The sequence below is a fragment of the Ixodes scapularis genome, unplaced genomic scaffold (assembly GCF_016920785.2).
Source record: "Ixodes scapularis isolate PalLabHiFi unplaced genomic scaffold, ASM1692078v2 PGA_scaffold1__304_contigs__length_218370807, whole genome shotgun sequence".
Lineage (NCBI taxonomy): Eukaryota > Metazoa > Arthropoda > Arachnida > Ixodida > Ixodidae > Ixodes > Ixodes scapularis.
This window is the reverse complement of record NW_024609846.1, coordinates 70,361,350-70,376,226: the sequence shown is the minus strand read 5'-3', so window position 1 is coordinate 70,376,226 and position 14,877 is coordinate 70,361,350. Positions and strand designations below refer to the sequence as shown.

General features: G+C 44.1%; 1 long non-coding RNA gene across 1 annotated transcript; it reads right to left on the bottom strand.

The window, feature by feature from the left end:
- Positions 1–211: 211 nt before the first annotated feature.
- Positions 212–1,900, bottom strand: LOC121835945. Its single transcript, XR_006077723.1, has 3 exons — positions 1,800–1,900; positions 569–860; positions 212–309 (listed from the first exon to the last, which is right to left on the bottom strand). It is a non-coding gene; the product is annotated as an uncharacterized LOC121835945 (long non-coding RNA).
- Positions 1,901–14,877: the final 12,977 nt, after the last annotated feature.

The window sequence follows — 14,877 nt, the reverse complement described above, 5'->3', positions numbered from 1 at the left end:
AATAATGCTTCTAGTTTCGTTTTTTTCGGTTTAAACAAGGTTGAACGTGTCCAAAATATAACAATCATTACTTTTTATAACCGTGTCAATTGACAGATACCTGAGCCTAAGCAATGTTCATAATATATCAAACAGAAAATGCTATGACAGAAAAAAGAAAAAAAGTGTTCTTGAAGTCGGGAATAAACCAGCATATCGTTAAAGAAAGATTGGTTTATTGCGTTATTTTCAAATTTCTTCTATGTACTCCTGTTGGTGGTGAGTGCAGTCCCGGAAGGCCATCGTCCGAAATTGTCAGGTGTTCAGATTCTGCGAATGGAAAGCATAGGGACTTCATTAGTGATCTCTTAGGCCACAGTTATTTCGTAAAACGAAATACAACTTGCCACTCGCCTCGTTCACGACGAAATTCTTTAAAAATCTCAATTATTGATTTCATATGTTTCAAGGACCACTGAAATACTAATTTAATAATTAAAGATGCCAGCTAAAGAGTTTACAATAAATTCACTCTTCGTGGAGCCATAATGTGACAATTCATGAAAAAATTGTTGTATTGAGTACTCACACTTCTTGTAGAAGCCAGCGTAGCCAAGACGGCCAAGTCCATAACCGTAGCCAAGACCATGGCCAAAGAGTCCGTATCCGTAGCCAAGGCTGTGGCCATAGCCGAGACCGTAGCCGTAGCCAAGACCATGGCCGTAGCCAAGACCATGGCCGTAGCCGAGGGTAGAGACAACTGGAGCGTGGTGAACGGTGGAGTAAGACGAGCTTAGTGGAGCAGCCACGGAGTAGCCGCCGTAGCCGAGGTAGCCGGCGAAGGCACAGGTGGCAAGGGCCAGGATGAGGACGCAACGGAACTGCAGAAAGGAAAGGGAGGCAAAATGCTGTTACCAGTCGTTCATTTGTTAGCAATTCAATACAAAACCTACTTGAGCTGGGCCCTTTTAGGTATCACGCACAGTAAAGTTTTTATCAACAGATAAAATGTTTTCCGCTTATAGTAGTCATTGACAGTTGAAAAAATTCAGGGCGTGGCGAGTCCCCATTACCTTATTTTGGCTTCGCAGCCGATTAGACAATGGTATTATTCGATAAGAACACCGAGGAATGAATCATGGAGTACGAAATGTGAAGATAATAGGACACGCCATGAGATTCTTAAGCTATCTGTGACAACACGAACTGATATTCAACGTGTTTCTTTGGTTCGAGTTCTTACGTTGGGATCTCCCTCTACTTCCGATTATGTTATTAATTTACCGCCGATTGGTTTTAAACATAAATGCTCCGTAGTTTGAAGACTTAGCACCAGAAATAACAAAAGTGAGCGTATAAAGCTTCTATAGGGAACGATAAACACATTTCTGTCAAATTTGAGAGTTTATTGCCACAGCCGCTGCTGTGATACGATTTGTTGCACTGTTCATTAAAACTAACCAATTGATTACAAGGAACGAGCAGACCTCAGAGGTTATTACGTCAGGTTAAAAGTTTAGGTTATACCATTCTGAAATCTGGTTGCCCTGTAATATGTGACTGGGCAAGGTGTTCTTGAGGCTCACATTTCGTAAAATAATGGAATTTATTGAATGTGAACGTGATAACCGAGGTAGTATGCCAACGGCGGAATTGTGAACTTCCTCGTAGTAATTTGTTCTAGTAAAATTCATAAACTTAAAGCGGTTTTATTTTTAATTGATATTATTTTATCAAGCGTGCATGTTAACCTCAATATTCATCTTTGCTTTAGGGCGGTAGTTTTTATTACTAATCTTCAATTCAAAACAAAATCTTACCATGTTTGAGAGTGTTATTCTTGCTTCGGTAGCTCGAACTGATGAACGACGCTTCGATTGCACTCTTTATATATGCCGTCTTTGATGGCCAGGAAGGTTGCCTGAGCATCCAACGGGGAAATTTGTTACGCCCTTTTGGGCTTCTCTCCCTGAAAGTATAAAATAATATAAAAAAATGCAAGTGCCGTCTGGACTGTTAAAATATAAGCATGGGTTTCTATTTTTTTTTTTTTACGACTTCGCTTCGGTGATTTAGGCGGGAATTTACTCGCACATTCCGCATATTTTCCGCGGCAGGTCTGGCTTTATTTTTCTGAAAGTATAATTTAGGTGCTAAAGACAGATGTTTTGGGTCGTTCGATGGATTGACATTAAAATGCGATGCATGATACGCGTTTCAACCGAAGGGTTCCCGGATGTTAACTATCTCTTCGATTATGAGAAAATTCTTTAATGATGACACTTTTTTTTAGAACAAGTGTCATTAATTATTGTATTTTTATAATATAAACTGTCACAATCATTTAGCAGAAGTCCGACGGGGAAGAGGGTTTCGAACAATATCTTGCGAGAAAAGAATATTATGTAACAGAAAAAAAAAAATAGTCGGAGTGCACGGGCGCTTGTGCAAGTTCCTTTTGCATCGACTGTACGTTTTTTTTTTTTTTCTTCTTTTAACTTCCAATTTTACGATTTTTTAGAATAATGAATCATGTCATGTTGTCTTCGAGTAATACTAAACCTGTTTACAGAACCTCTTTTGACACATATTAAAAGAGAAACTTAGTTTAAATTGGCCCAAATACATATTTGCATAAGTATTCTATGTGTGCAATGTATTTTTGAAGAGGAATGTTCGATTAAAATAAAAATGACGTAAGATTATTTTTTTTGTCTTCCTATGGTGCATTTGAGAACAAAAGAACAGGACTTTTTATTTGTTCAGTATATAACTTGTTTTATTTATCCTCAGGGCCAACAAACACCGTGTGTTTGATTTTAATGCGACAATAACTAATTTGAAACATGTCGTGTAATGTACACTAATATTGCAGGGGAAAATAATATATGGGGCTTATTGTCACGATAAGAGGGGGGGGGGGGGATAACTAACTAAAGTTTGTTGATTAACACTCTAATGGTTGAAAATAAATATATGGTTGCACCTAGAAACTTGCAAATCCTCATCGAAGGCCACCAAACCTTAAAAAAAATTAGAAATACTTAAAGTGCGTGGGAAGCGCAACGGTGGGCTGAAGTTATAACTCGTGTAACAGGGGCAAGTGCAGCGGTGCGAGACGCAGATGGAAAGACAATCATCCGCGTTTTCGTATCGCCATTCTTGCGCCTGTTGCACGCGTGGTAAATTTAGCACACATTGATGGTGTGCTAAAGTTACCCACGTGCTTTAAATCATTCTGAAATGTACTTATTTAGGGGTTTTCGATGATGCTCAACAATACAGTCACTGGAACCATATGTGCTTAAAACAGTTTATCAACCGGTTTTTGTTAATTATTTGGCGAATTGTGAATATTAGCCCCCATATTATGCCCCCTGGCCATATAACTCAGCTGCAGAAACCGCATCAGTGCCGCATTCATGACCCTTTTTTTTTAATTAAAACAAAAAAAAAAGAAAGAGAATAGGTGTGTCTTACCGTTTGGCAAATGTCTTCAACTAATAAAATACTGTATTACAAATTTCTGGTAGACAGCTGGTGTTTATTATTTTTTCTAGAATAACCGTCATTATATATTATATTTGCCAACGCATGTACACTGATTAGGTTGGAAAAAATAAATAATAAAAGGCTTATATTAATTTTATAAATAAAGCAATAAGCTCGCTTTCTGATTGAGCTCTGAAATAGCCAGCGGGTACTCGAAAGTGTATGGATTTTATAGGTTTTCCAACGTATATTGTTTGTGTCCAAGCTATTGAAAAAATAACAAAATATATACGCGCGCTCATATCTGCGCACAGTGACATAGGTACACACCTACAACAGGAAATATACCAAGAGAGGGGAGGATAGATAAATAAACGCGTACTTCCAACGCTACTCTGACACTTTAGGATCCGCAAAATATAAAAAAAAACAAAAAAAAACCTTAAAATATTTATAGCCAAACGTCGAGAGTAAAATGTAGGTGAAGTAACCGCTGGCGAGCGGAATCGGCTAGGAATTACTACTTGTTTTTTTTTTTTTTTTTCAATTATACGTTTTCATTGAAGCAAGCCACTGAAAACGCCTTAGAATAATTGCATTTCTTGACGTCAGATTCCGCTCGAGTCGGTCGGGTCCCGGGGTTCGCAAGTTGCAAATAAAACCACCTCACTAATCTCGTGCTGTCAGATGAGATGCTCGTCGGAACTAAAAAAATACCTAAATATTTAAGAGTGGCGGCATGTAAACTAAAAGAAAGGAAAGCACACACAGAAACAAGTGGAATGAAATTGGCTCATAACTGACTGATGTCCTTATAAGCACGTTGTCTCCCATTGGCACCCTGTTATCGCTCTGAACTATGTTATCGCCGGGAGAATAGCGGACATTCTTTGGACACTACGGAGCCTTCCATATTTTTGCTACATTCTCCGCAAGAGGAAACATGGTAGAGTAGGTTTTCAAACAACTGAATGAGAGAAACCGTATCCTCCTCACACCACGTTATTTCCGCTTCAGGGCAACGGAAAACTTTCAAGTTCAACGCCCTCGTATTTCGCGATTATTGTAGCAGGCACGGGACTGATAAACTCATGAACGACGCATGCGCGCGGGTATAGGAAGTATTCACTGGACGCCATATTTGGGGGCGATATTAAGAACGCATGCTCAGGACAAGCTCACATCAATTGCCTGCTAAGGCCGGCAAGCTTGATGACGCTGAATGCACGTTGCAAGAGAACTGTGACAGCACGACGTCAGCACGCGCTCATCAGTCGATTAAGGCCGCCAGCGAACCCGGCCTATAGCTTTTTTTTTTTTTTTTTTTTTTACAATGACGCCTTTCTGCTTCCTCAATTATCCGAGTGCGCGATTTTCTGTGCACCACCTCTGATGCATGCAGTAGACACGAGGGTTGCCTTAGTGTTCGGCTTGAATTCCAGCTCCTCTCGTATCAAAAGCGAGTGTTACGTCTGCGTTCGGTGGGGAACCAGATTCAATCTCACGCGTTGCGCCCAAGAAATGGACACCGGCATGTAGCACGACGGTGTTTTGAGAAATTCTCTATTGTCCTTGTGTATGTGAAACTCTGAGAGGCTGTGGCGTAAAGTCCCGTCGTACCCGTTGTAGACCGGAAACGCGCGGGCACGACGGGAGGCAGGAAATGAATAAAGGTAGGTTGATTTTACCTTTTCGATTGGCAGGGAGGCCGTCTCTCCCAAATTAGCCAAGGAGAAAAGGTTAGCTAACATCTATTAGTATATTCGCTTTTTTGTCTTACATGACAGTGTTGCCTTTTCTATGAGACCACAGCACCGGGTTTCGCTTTAAAAAAGTTATAGCCGAAGGGCGACGCCGAAAATGCTCGCAATTTTAAAGGCACCATGGTGACTTTCACATTTAGTAAGTTTAAATTTGCTACTCGGCAATTTAGACGTGTCAGAGCTTTCATATATTGCCTGCAGGCCGCCGCAGACGCAGCGGTCACAGTGGCACCATGTCCACAAAACGGAGAAAATGTGGGTAGGCTGTGAATACGACATAGCCCCAATGCTTAGGGCGCCTGCATGCTAAGCCAAGTGAAATGAAACGCATGTATTAAAAGTAACAAATATATTTTGATGTAACGGAATAAATTTAATACAACACAAGTATGAAATGAAACAATTTGTTTGTTAGTCAAAGAATCAATTGAATGAAACAAATATTCAAACATGAGGCAAATCGATACTACAAGGAACCGAACAAAACGAATGCCGAGACAACACAAGCGTATTCTACCCGAACTCACATGGGCCATCGAAACGAGTTCAGGTTGTAATTAAAATAAGAACACCGACTTGACATAACAGAAAAAACAACTTCATTAGACGTTTCGCCTCCCATGCGAGAGGCATCATGAGTAGTTACACAGCAAATGCAGGGTTCAACCGCAACCCAACGCTATTTATCACGAATGTCCGTGTAAGCTTCGTGAAGAGGGTCGCGGTTTTTGTTGCACACGGATGTGTCCCTGCGAACAAACCACAATTCTAGAAGCTTTCGGTGCCCCCATCTGTCCTCCCTCGCCAAGGTCGTCGCGGCCGGAAAGTCGAAAGAATGCCCCATTGTCCACGCATGGTCCACCAGTTCAGTCTTCAGTCGCGTCGCGTGGGATGCGTACGTGACGTCACGCTTGTGTTTTTTGAGTCTGGTATCTCTCCTCCGTCCGGTTTCACCAATGTAGGACGCTGGGCAGTCGCTGCAGGGGATCTTGTAGATAACGCCTCTTTGGACTTTCGCCGGGGTTGGGTCCTTTGGTTTGGAAACGGAATTTCCAATAGTTCTGTATGGCTTGAAAACAGTTCGGATGCCAAGGGGCCTCAAAGCGCGACTAAGAGGTTCGGAGACTCCTTTGACATTGGGGATGCACACTACATTCTTATCTCTTTCCCTTTCGCACGGTAGCACATTTTGTTTCATTTTGTTTTTGACCTCGTCAACAAAGCTCCTCAGGTAGCGACGTTTCACCAAAGCTCCCTGTAAATGAGTCATCTCATTTGCGCCATGGAGCTCGTTAGATGACACGGTATCTGATCTCTGTACAAACGATCGCACTACTGATTTCTTGTGTTGCACTGGGTGATGGGACAAAAAATCCAAAAAATTATCTGTTTCACATGGCTTGAGGTACACACCCGTTTCAATCCTGTGGTTCGGTTCGCCTGTCCTCATTACAGATACATCTAGGAAGGGCAATTTGCCCTGCTGTTCTGCCTCGCAAGAAAACTGTATCGCGGGGTGAACACTGTTTAACTCCCGGTGAAAATCATTAGCATGACTTTTTTTTTTAAATGACGAAAGTGTCATCCACATATCGGCGGTAAAATTTGACAGGGAACAGAACTTTTGTCAGCACTTTCTCCACGAAGCTTAAGCGGACATTCGTGATAAATAGCGTTGAGTTGGGGTTGAACCCTGCATTTGCTGGGTAACTACTGATGATGCCTCCCGCATGGGAGGCGAAACGTCTAATGAAGTTGTTTTTATTGTTATGTCAAGTCGGTGTTCTTATTTTAATTATGACGTCTCCCGGCTTTTGGAGTATTTTTGCATGAGTTCAGGTTGAACGCCACTTACATTTGATCTTCAGAGACGAAACTCATAAATGGGCACACGCGATTGATTGTAGCCTATTGAAAATTACAATTCAGCTTTGATCTGCCAAGACTCCCTCTCAACGCTTCAAACGTCTTCAGCCATTCAAACCCCCTGCCTTTTGAACCCTTTAAAACCTTCAGATCCCTTCAGCCCTTCAAATCCCTGCACTCCTTCAGATCCTTTAGGCTGTCAGACTTACTATGCCCTTCAGCCCATTAGACGCAGATATGGCTGTGAACCTTGGATAAAAAATTCACTTTAAAACGTTATTGGAAATTTATTTCAGACATTCAGTTTTATGTGCGCGTTTTAACTGGAAAACACAATAAGAACCAACGTTTGCACAAAACCGCAGGCTAACAGCTGGAGACAAAAGCGATAAGACTATATAGGGACAACTGAGTTCTTTGCCGCAATAATATATCTCGAGGTACTTAATAATGCCGCTGGGAAAATTCCTGAGATTTACGATAGTTCCACAAGTAAAACCAACCACGTCCACTACATGCACATAGGCACACTATCAGTAGCACGTTTACCGAAAACCATTAACGCGCAACCAGCATCCTTCGCCGTTGAGAAATCCTGAGCAGTCATGGTGCCGCCTCTGGTGCCGGCGCGGTGACTTCTTCGGCATCTTTATAGCTCGCTGAATGCTTCTGAAGCCGTACAAAAGAAGAGACGCATGAAACAGGGCACTGAGATACATTATTTTTGATCCGAAAACCCAGCTGGTTTAGAAGATAGGTCCTATACATGGTACCGGAAGATGATACTGAGTGTCCGCTCGTTTTTCCGTACTTATTTTGTGCTTGTTGACGAAAAAATAGCAGGGCGACCAGTTTCTCACGAGGGCTGTATTTCGACTGACTAAAAACAGGTTATAATCAAAGAGCAAAAGGCCACCCAGTTTTTCTCACGTATTCTCAATCCCTCGTAAGCCAGGACTTGGCATCCTGCAGCGTCCTTAGTCCAGCCCTTAAAACACATATACAGAACGGACAGAGACAGCAGTGGGGCCGTATTGATTAAGGCCACGACAGGATAAGGACGAGGGAACGTCTCCTCAATTTCCAACACGCGTCATGGTCGCTCAATAAAAGATGGATTCGCAGTTTCCCCGACGGATATATCCTGAAAGGGACGCGTGATATATCCAACAGACCCGTTAAAATATTTTATGGGTGCGGTGACTTCACGAAAATGATTCTTGCAGTCCCAACAGAGCTTTCAAGAAACTATGACGGGTCTATTAAACCCTTTATGAATTCTTCAAGGGTACGTCAGAACCCTTAGAAAACTACGACAAGCCTCTCATATCCCTCAAACACTTCAGAAGGGTACGTCAAAACATTTCAAAAAATCGTGGTGGGCACAATAGGCTTTTTATCAATATAGGAATGGAGAAATGCGAAATATATCGTAGCGTTAAAGCTGCGATGTGATCTCGCGCCTTCCCGGGTGCTGACCGACGGGTATTGCACTGCACCTAAAAGCGCCTTACAGTTCACGACTTGGCGACGGAACACCACCTCCCCCAGCGCCGACCGACAGGTATTGCACTTATTGCTTGATCGGCATAGAGTTCACGACTTTTCGATAGAAGACCGCCTCCCCGAGCGCCGACCATAGAGGTAACATAATAATCTGGACTGGAGGGAAAAATATCACGAGTTCGGCCCGCTTCGGAACGGCGGGGCATAGACGTGGGCATGAGCAGTCCTAGCTGGTGGTCCCGATGGGCCCATACCGCCGGCCTCGCCTGAATATGGAGAAAGAAGTAACGAATCATTGCCTATAAGAACTGTACCTAGTTTCCTTTTTATGCTTACTTTTTAAGAAAACGCCCAATCGCGCATTGTGTAATAATAAATAACGTTGGTAAACACACGAGCGATTTCAGCTCGTCGTGGCTAAAGACAAAGCTGAAACTTTCGTCTGCTTTTTTCTGCTATTCTGTTTCTCTCTTTCTACTTCTTTTTTATTCCTTCTCTCGAGACCATCGACATCAGCGCTTTGGATTTGCCGCGTTTTGCCGACACCTCCTTGATAATAAACCCAACTGCTCATTTTTCCTGCGTCGGTAAAGAAGGCCACCGTAGGAAAGTCAGAGATTAGACATGGCTATGGCGTGAGCGTTCCGCTGGAACTCGCGTCCAATCATTGAGAACACTACTATTAGCCGAACGCTGACGAAGTAGTCATGTCTGATCTTTGGCCTACGGTGGGCTTCTTTAGTGACGTATTAAAATGCTGCACCTAGGCTTTCTTTTCTATGAGGTGATGGTTCTGCTCGTCTTTTCAGGCTCCCGTCGCCGGACGACGGGTATTGCGCTGCCTCCGGTATCGGCTATAAAAGTTCACAACTCAAATAGATGATATTTTACGTCAAAAAGAAAAAAAGTGAGAAAATTATATTATTTTGAAGTTCATTCAAGATTAGGACATTTGGGGGATGATTGAGTGTACATAGCTCTCAGCGCGATGGCAGGCAACCGCGACCTACAGGGGGCTCAGTGAAAGGGTATTTGATATTCCCAACGAGAGAGGCGTCACGCGGAAACGTCCTGTGTTGAGGTCTACTTTCGCTGCATATGTTTCCGCACCTGCACCCCTTCGGGTGAAACGTTTTCACGTAAAAAAACAAAACAGAACAACAAAAACTCCTTTGCTGTGGCGTAACCGCTCATTCACACTGGAAGCGGATCCGCGTTCGCAAAGCGGTTGCGAAAGCGGTTGTATAAATATCCAGTAGAATTGCACGCACACTCCATGACATCAAGTGCGCGTGCAATTGTACTGGATCTTTATACAACCGCGTTCGCAACCGCTTTGCGAACGCAGATCCGCTTCCAGTGTGAATGAGCGGTAAGGCCCATACGCACATTCGCGTTCGAACGTCTTATGGCGCATTTACACTGGAAGCGGATCCGCGTTCGCGAAGCGGTTCCGGATGCAGTTCGTGAGCGACCCCGTTCAGACACACCGAGAGGCGGTTGGCGGTTTCTCGGCGATCACGCGTGATCTTTTGAGACTTGTGTTGGGAACCCTGTTTTACAATCCAAAATCCACTTTAATCCACGATCTAAAGCCCAACTTTTGCAGTTTTGCCACTCTGAAGATTTTTTTCGGGATGTTCGCTCCCATAACGAGTTCAGGCGGCGAAAAGTGAAGCACGGACCCGCCAGACCCGCCTGTGATTCCCTCGATTTCGCCCACAAGCAAAGCCCAGCTAGGCGCGCCTTGCTGACTCAGAACAGGATGCCCCCAACCTTTTCTTCGAAGTGGACCCTTCCCGCACGAATAGCTGACCTTGTTTTTGGTATATAGTGCCAGTTGTTCCCCCTCGTTGATCTCTCTTATCTTTTCGAAGTTGTGACTGAGTGGTGGGGTGGACCGTGCTGTGGGGCAATGCGTTCGGTGCTTCCCGGTCGTGGCTTTGTTGGTGGCGGACTCTCCTCTCGTCACTCGCACGCCGATCGAGTCTACTGTTTGTTTGACATTAAGCTCAAATAAACGCCGTATGGATTACCTCTGCATCGTCTGGTACGTACACTTTATTCCTTGAGTAGGTTCCCTCTATTTATTTTGTTAGTAGTAAACGTTACAGGTCGATCTAGCGCAGGTACCCTGCCCGCTCCACGGTAGTACGTTGACTACGCAATCAAGCTCACGACGTCTCTATCGGCCCTCGTGGTGGTCACGCACGGTGTCGAAAGCTTTGAATAGTTGACGCGACTATCTTAGTGGGTACAAAAGCTGACATTTCGGTCGATCAGGGGCGGGTTCCGACGTTCTACGGGCAGAGACTAACAAGGCAGCGAGCTTGGGCTGTGGCACCCGGAATAATAAACAAACTTTTACCCGAACCAAATCACCGTGCGAAGCCCGTTAAGGCTGCGGTCCCACGGCAGCCATCTTGAACAAGGCGTTAGTTCAACCAATAGATGGCGACACGCACCCGTGGGGTGGCCGAAACATTGGTTCACAGTGGGATGGCTCGAGCACCATCACGTTCCCCTCGTGGCCTTGCTCGCGCGGCTGCCAGCTTTGCTCAGCTAGCTCAAGTAGCGTGGCCCAGCAAACGGATGTATGCGAGAATGTCAGGCTGGGTATAAATTGTTGTCTGATATAGGGAGATGCGGTCGGCGGTTGTAACGTGCTTTCGCAATAAATTTTACCCAGAAGGAATCAAATGTTGATTGACGTGTCAATATTCTATCAATGAAAATTTCCTCTGCAGGAATGCACGCTCAGTAGACTCAACCAGTGGAAGCGGACGTCCAGTAAACTGCTTCGCGATTTACGGTACTTACCTCACCATTTTAATGACAACTAAAATAACGTCACGAAATATTGTGTTTCACGGGGTCCGGAAGATGTTGTAAAGGTTGTTATATTATAGTTCCCGGAAAACAAACGCCGTTGCAATATTTTCGGAAGTACCGACACACATTATGTTGTAAGTACAGCTTAGGGAAACCATCAGAAGAAATAGGAAGACGTTTATTTGCACTGAAGACGCTATGAATGAACGGCGTTTAGAGACGGCAAGTTATGAGCGTTCGGGAATTTATAAGTTGACATGATTGCTAACCATGGACATGCGGACAATGAAGACCAGTTTTGTCGGGAGATGGTGTTGTGGTGATGACCGGATATCGGACGACTCATGGCAGACGAACAAGCAAGTTTCTTCTCAGCGATTGGTAAGTGTCCAGTTTCAAGCACAACACCTGGCTACCGACGTTGTCAACGTTTCGAACACTTACCGCTTTCGACAGAAGTCCTGGCACCTGGGCTAACTTTGTGGAAAGACTCGAACAGTAACTGAAAACGATCCACTATTCAGTCGGTGGGTGGCGAAACGTATCCACATCTGCGGAGTCATGTACGATGCGTACTCTAAGTGGCTGGAAGTTTACACGATGTCTGCCACGACGTCCAAACACGTCATTGACGTTCTACGGTCTCTTTTACCTACTTTTGCCCTACCGAAAATACTTTTCTCTGATAACGCGCCAAATCTTTCTTCAAACAAAATAAACAAGTTTTTGAAGAAAAAAAAAACGGCATCAGGCATCACATTAGTGCACCATACCATCCTGCAACTAATGGGCAAGCAGAACAGATGGTGTGCGAAACAAAAAAAAAATCCCTTTTGAAGCTTACGGAAGAAGCAGTTCAGTGAAGAATCGCCAGGTTCTTGTTCCGGCAGCACGCATCGGTCTCATCTTACACGGAAAAAAACCCGCCGAAGCAATATTCGGCGGAAGAATAGCCACACCCCTCGATCTCATGATACTATCGCTTACGAACAAAGATTGAGAAATAACCACATCGGGAGTAATGGCAGTTTATTCGGTCGGACAACTCGTCTACGTGAGGAATTTCAGCGGAAGTCTGGCCTTCCATGTAAAACTTGAGTAGAAAAGGCTCTATGTTGGTTGACCAGGAGGTGTCATCTCTCTGAATAGGTTGGATATCAATGCCCTTAAGTGTAAATATAACTAAATCACAAACCTTTCTTTGTGTATTGTGTAACTGCCCTTGTATTTGATAGTAGAAGCTACGGTGGTGATCTGGACCTTTCACACCAGACTCCTTTTTCTTATTTTTCGCCTCATACTCCTTTGCAGTTGAAGTATGCTTCAAGAATCTTTTGGAACGGGGACACTTTACGTCAACGAGGCCATTTGTTCCAAGTAGTCAATCAGGGAATGCTGCTAGAAATCCGTCCCTCATATTAACGAATAAGCCGCGCTTCTACACAGTGCAGTTTTCCTGTTCCACGTATAGTTGTAAAGCAACATCCTCATTGATTCTACCATATACTGTTGCGGGTGAAGAAAGTCTTTGGGTACACGATACTTGAAACAAGTCTGGCACTGTACGTTGTGGTTCAACACCCATTAATGTCGTCGTCCTTAGAGAGCCTCATCATTTATTATTACCTCGTCACCTCATATTGCTCTTCATCAACAGTAAGTACAATAGGCTACCGCCAGATTACAATCCAAGAATTGAAAAATTAAGTCGTTCAGTCCTTCAACCAGTTTATAATTTATATAATGTTATTACGTTACATTACCTCGAGACGATCGACGTCCATTGTCGATCTTCAAATACTTATACCTGTATATAAATTAGACGCACAAGGGGGGGTTGGTTGCCGAGTGCATGGTCTAGCGCACACCAGCTCGGAGCACTGGGAGCGAAAGCTCGCGCTGCAGAACCCACTCCGCCCTTGCCCGTTTCGATCTGGAAGAGCATCGTACCGGCGTGCGGTCGTGCATCACTACTGCGTGGCGCACGTTGAAGACCCAAGGTTTTCGGTTGTACCGCACTGGCTAAATTGCTCATCTACAGCTGAGACACCAGACGCCCACTAAGGCAGACTAACTTCCGGCTGAATAAACATACACACAACAATTTGCAATTAGACGCATAATAACAAAGAACACAGTGTGCCGCCTCTTTTCTTTGGATGCCTTTTTTTCTAAACCAGCGCAAGCTCGTGCGTTCTCTCTTTTGAGACGGTTAGAACGGTCGCGTATAAAACCCGCGTTTCTCCTACCCGCCCGCTTCCTCCTCTCATTATGTGTATTTGGTTATAACTAAATAAGCTATAATAATGGTGTATTATTCATATTTACTTTCAGTTTCAGTCAGGGAAAAGGAGTTTCGCGGCAACTAGAGCCAATAAATGAGCTGCGCTTAGAGTATCGGCACTCTCTTCCCCGACAGTGTTGTGAACGCCGCCATTTTGGTGCTTGTGCAGAGCAGGCGCAACTGCCGATCGTCATGATTTAAAAGTGCGACATCGTCAGCATTAGATTCGGTGTGAGGAAGCTCATGTAATGTTGCTTTGCTTTGTCGCAAACTGTTTAAAGTGGGGGACGGAAAAGCGTTTCTTGTGATTTCAGATAAAGCTTCAAATAACTGGCAACCATAATTTTAAGCCATACTAAGGCCAAGCGTGGCTACTCTGAAGCGTAGCTTATTTAATAACACTATTCATGCTCTTGTTCAAGAGGCTCGTAATACCTAGGGTGCCTCAATGTCCTTCTGTTTAGGGTGATGCCACCCTCTGTAGTACCCGATGCCGACAGCACGCGCTCACGGGGAAAATACAAAGAAATCGACGAAAACAAAATGTCGCCATAGCACAATCAGCGCCACGAGCGCGTGCAGGGACACACTCTTTCACGCGCTTCTGAACAAAAAATAAAAATAAAAGAGGGGGACAAAATGCCCAGATGTCGTGCTCCACCCTAAGCAAAGGGCACATGAAGTGCTCCACCCAGTAATACCTGGAGGGGCCATATCGTAAGCCCAGTGCATTCCACAAGCCACTACCTTTTGACACCTGCCTCTTCTTCATTGTTCCCGCTTGTGCCAGTAAATTAGCTACGGTTCAGAGTAACGACACTTGGCCATATTGTGGCTTAAAATCATGGTTGCCAGTTATATGAAGCTTTATCTAAAATCACTGGAAACGCTTTTCCCTCCCTCACAAATGTTTAAACAACCCGCGACAGAGCATTGCAATATTGCATCAGCTTCCTAGCACCGCATCTAATGCTGAGGAAGTCGTACTTTTAGATCACGATGATCGGCAGTTGCGTTTGCTCTGAGCAAGACCCAAAATGGCGGCGCCCAAAACAATTTTGGGGAACGGAGTGCCGATACTTTAAAGCTCATTTAGTGACTCTAGGCATAAAGTGAACTCGGGTGTATTCTTTTCCTCTTCGTCTTCATTGTTTA